Here is a 5,214-nt window from a genome sequence, read left to right on the forward strand (position 1 = left end):
TCAGGAGAGGAAGAGGAAAAGCACGGACGGGATGGTGGAAGGTGTTTTGAGTGATGGCAAGAGTTTTTTTTTCTTTTCTTTTTTTTTTTTTGAGCGAGATAGCGAGAGAATTTATTTTTTTACAACAAATAGCGAGAGAATTGACTCATTTTTTTCGTGAGGACAACGGTGTACCATATTTTTATAGAAGGTAGTAGAAAGCATAATTACAAAAAATATGACTCGAATGCGCACAAACGGCCACACATACACCGCACCGACACCTCCTAACACGCCTAAGCTAACTCCTCACAAATCGTTGTAGACCACCAACACTGCCACCCGCTTGCTTCCACTCAGCTACCTCTCCAAGAATCATATTGGCAAGCTCCCTAGCATCCTTTTGTTGATCAGCTCTGTTGAAGACCCTAGCATTGCGTTGCTTTCAAAGAGCCCACATGCCCGCAATGAACAACGTGTCAAAACCTCGCTTGTCGGCCTTGTGGAATTGTCTTTTCTCTGTCAACCATCATTCAAGAGTCGTATCTGCTGGGAGGCGGTCCTGTACGTTGATGCGGAGCGTGTCCCAAATGAGGAACCAAACCTCGCGCGCATATCCGCATGTAGACATAATGTGATCTACGTTGTCCTCATCTTGCAAACATGTGTAGCAAACTGATGGCTCAGAATTGACTCATCTTCAAAAGCCATTTCCCCATGAAGTTGGATGGTATCCCAGTCTTTTTTTAGAACCGCCATTCAAGACATTTTATTCAATGTATTGGCGAATAGAGTTCAACCGCATAAGAGCAGGCAAGAACTCATACATGAAAAGAGGTTAAACTGAAAACACTAATTACAGCTTCCTTAGCACACCTATGAGCTACCTCATTGACGTCTCTTCGAGCATAGGTAATATCAAATTCCTACAAATTTAAGAGAAGTGGTTGAATCTCTCTGAATATATGGTCTTCATGGACCTGAACGTACCATCCTTCCATTCATCTCGGATTATCAGACAATCTGTCTCGATGAGGACATGTTGTCATCCCTTCTCCACCGCAAGACATGCTGCCTCCCGAACTGCCTACAGTTCACTAATATAGGGGTATATCATATCATTATATTTGCAGATTCCAGCCAAGAACTCACCATTGTGATTTCGGGCTACAATCCTGCTCCTGAGGACTTTGCTACTGCGTTCATCATAGCATCAGTGTTGATCTTCACACAACCTTCAGTTGTAGCCAAACTTCTCCCGGTCTTAGCATGGTCGCGACACTTTCTAGAATATCTAGTGCCTGGATCATCTCCCTGATAAGCTCCATAGAGCGAATCGGTTGGAACTTAATATCATCATTATTGTGACTACTCGAGATGGCCCATATGACAGATACGACTACCGCCGCTAGCTCCTTACAGAAGAACGTCGGTGACGGAGTCGATTTCGACGAAACTCGGGTAGGGGGTCCTGAGATAGTAGTTTAGGAGGATCCCAGGCAGGAGGTCTGCGCCTCTTTCGATCTGTACCCCAGTTTGTGCTAGCCTTCTTAAGGCAAACTTGTTTAACTTATGGCTGTACTCAGATATTGTTGCTTCCGCTGACTCGTCTATGATCGAGCTCTTGTATTCGAGCCCTCGACCCACTGGCTTGTAATATGATGCTTGTATGACTTATTTTTATTTGTAGAGTTGTGTTGTGATATCTTCCCATGAGTCCCTGATCTTGATCGTACACGTTTGCGTGTATGATTAGTGTACGGTCAAATCGGGGGCGTCACAAGTTGGTATCAGAGCCGACTGCCTATAGGAATGCACCTTCCACACTCCTTGGTCGAAGTCGAGTCTAGTCAGTGAAAACTGTTTTACTAACATGGCTGTGCGGCCCATGGGCCCACGTCGCCATTGGGTGGTAATAGGATCTTTTATTCCTTGTCTATACTCTAGGACTCTGTTCTCCCTTCTATTCGGGTTAAATGATTTTACTAACGACATTAGGTTCTCGTAACGACTTTCCCTGGAGAGCCCCTTCATTCCAGATGGTTGCCTGCTTCACCAGAAGACTTCGAAGATATTCTCCGATCTACTCCCGAGAACTTGTGTTGATTTCTTTTGCAATCCCTTAACATCGTTGAATCCTTATGGATAACTATGTACCCTCGCCGTTCATACTTTCATCCCTAGTTGTTCTTGTTATTACAAGATACGCGAAAGTATTCTCCGACTTTCGAGAATCCTTTTTCCGACTGCCATGCAGCTCTTTTCCTCCTGAATAACCCTATGGATAATTCCTCGCACTTATCGAGCATTTGCTCATCCCCAGTTGTTCATGTGTTTCGCAAAAGTCTTCGAAATACCATTTGGTCTTCCGAAAATCCTGAGTAGTCTATTGCTCTTGAAATTCTTGCTTGCTTGTGTTATGGTTAATTCCATAAGTCTCGTAATCTTATTGGCATCCCTTGTCATTATCATTTTGATTCCATTGATTCAATATGTTGCGAATGCTCGTGATCCTCAATCAGATCCTAGAATTCATCCTTCTAGCTCAGATATCATTTTAAACATGAGCTGGATCTCGACCAATCAACTTGCAATCGATTGTACCCCTAAGCATATTCAACTTATCCATCCTTAATCAGAGCGTTTGCTTCTGGTCCCTTGTCTTGGAATTCATAATTCCTTTGCATTTGAGCTTTGAGTTATTCAGTTGTTTCCATAATCTGATCTCCTTTCATTGTTTCTTCTTCTGATTGTGTGCCGATGCTCACATCAGCTCTGTTGTGGACCGTCAAATCCTTTGTTGAATTATCATCTAACAGTGTCCTTTGTATACAAAAACCTCGAGAAGTTCTTTCCCAGATACATAATGCCATTGGTAAATCCTATTCTCTGATTTTGGCCGGCCATGCTCTGCTTTCGAGATGGTGATATTTGCTATTGAAGCTTGTGGTATATGTTTCCACGATGCCCCAGTGGGTTGAACCTATGTCTTTCCCTAATCTGTGTGACCCGAAAACTTCTACAGGTCACACTCTACTATTTGTTTCGTCATGTAGTTTTTCAACACTACAACCTCTTGGAATGTGAGAAGTGAATGAAAGGTTATGCATTGGAGAAGTGGGAGTCGACCTTGAACTTTGTGTTCATGCCCGTGGACACGATGTAGATCTTATCATGGAAGCTTCTCTTAAACTAATTACCCCTTGATATAATATCATCTTGTGTCTGTGGATTGATCCCTTTGCAATCGTGGTTCCGACCATATTTTCTCCTTAATACCATTTCTCGGGCAAGTTTAAGCACTTGTCTTCTGTGGATCAATACACCAGTCCAACCTTTACTTTGATCTACCGTCTAGCATTACACCCTGGTATCTTGAGAATATCATGGGACATCATAACTTCTTATGGGTTCTTCATCAACTATTATTGCTCACCGGATCCAATTGTTCCTAGGTTCTGGGTTGTCGTCAATCGAGAACACCGAATAGTGAATCGAGACCGCACTCCGATTCAATAACCCTAAATAATTTTCGTTGCTTACGAGTTTAAATAATCCTTCAAGTCATTCCTAGATTGATTGGCTATATCATTATCATGCTGCTCTTAACTGTGCTACCTGGTCCTTATTCTCGGAGCACAATTTTCGATGATGAGCTAAGCTTACGTCGATCTTCCTCGTCTTATCGTTCACCTCGAATAGCAAGCTTGATTCCGAGTTGATGTTGTATCCATGGTTCCAATAATATTCCGCTACATTAGTCCTTTTGCTTGATGCAGTCGCTATTCGATTGCTTCTTCATGGAGCCTCTCGACAAAATATGTGGTGATCATCATCAACGTTTTGACTCCTTCCAGAATATCAATCGAATCCATGATGATAAGTGCCATCCTCGTCCCTTGTTAATTTGAGTTACCATCGACAACATCCTTACCTTCCTTTCAACACAAACTTGTTCGTGTTTCGTGATATACCTTGAGATCCTTGCTATCCAGCATTTGTTCTTTGCCTTGGAGTATTACCATCTTTTATGTCAAGAATGTTGTGAGAATTTCACCACCTCTTGAGAATTCTTGATATAAGTGATACTTCACCATCACCATTCTTTTCTGGGTCCCCATCTTGTTCCTAACAGGAATACCGACTGATGAACTAGTAATTTTAAAACTTCTAGCAACCTTATTGCTTTGAAGTTAATGGTCAACATTTCATTCTTAGACCATTGGTTATCGAATCGCCATTCTAACATTGTTTGTACTACCTAAGTCCGTATTTCAAGTGCACCGTCAACCAATGTTTATTTTGTGTATGTTTTCCTCGAGCATACCTCATTATATCATTTCATCTGACAAGAGCTATCTCCTTGTTCACATAATTGTGGAAATCCATCTTTTGGAAATCTCGATGAATTGTCGCCGAGTTCATCAGCCACCTCCTCATTCTCTCCTTGATTTAGTAATGAACTCATGATTCGGACTTGCTTCCATAGTTCATTTACCGGGAATCTTACAATGTCATCTCGTCATTTTGTGTTGCCCCTTTTCTTCTCAGGCATCCTGAGTCTGAGGTATCCTGACACTAATTAGATCTGAATCTCGGTCAAATATGATGGTTGGAACATATTTCAAAGAAATATAACATTGGTATTTATATGCCCTAGTAATGTGATGTCATGCCTGGCACACCTGGCCGGAGGACCTATTGTTATAGCTTGCTTTTTGGCAAGGTTAGCCATTCTTCCATGAGGAAATTGTAAGACTTATTCTATAAGTTGTTTCTGATGGATCCTTTGTGTATCCCACTACTGGAATCAGCTACTTTGCCATCTGCCAGCTCTTTGTCGTCAGCTAGCAGACAACAAAGAAGCTCTTTGCCATCAGCTACCAAAAAGCAGACGGCAAAGAACTGGCTGATGGCAAAGACATAATTTGCCATCAGCCAGTTCTTTGTCGTCAGCTAGCAGACGGCAAAGATTCTTTGCTGTCGGCTAGCGGACGACAAAGAGGGAGGGGGCCCCACTGACGAGCTGCAAAAAAAACCTAACGGCCCCCCTTCTTTGCCGTCCGCTAGCGGACGGCAAAGAGCAAAAAGGCGGACGGCAAAGAGGGAGGGCCCCACTAACGTTAACGGCCGCCCCACCCCGCCCCTCTCTTTCTCTTTCTCTCCCCTCGCTGCCGCCCCGTCGCCCCACCACCCCGCCGCCGCCCCAGCGCCCCCCCGCCCCGTCGCCCCTCC

The 5,214-nt window shown here is 43.4% G+C and overlaps 1 protein-coding gene across 1 annotated transcript in view; it reads right to left on the minus strand.

Moving 5' to 3' along the window:
* The window catches only part of LOC119315817 (transcription factor GTE4-like), a 20,128-nt gene that overhangs the window by 7,553 nt on the left and 7,361 nt on the right, over positions 1–5,214 (minus strand). The window lies entirely within an intron of this gene.

Source organism: Triticum dicoccoides, chromosome 6A, assembly GCF_002162155.2.
Source record: "Triticum dicoccoides isolate Atlit2015 ecotype Zavitan chromosome 6A, WEW_v2.0, whole genome shotgun sequence".
Taxonomy (NCBI): domain Eukaryota; kingdom Viridiplantae; phylum Streptophyta; class Magnoliopsida; order Poales; family Poaceae; genus Triticum; species Triticum dicoccoides.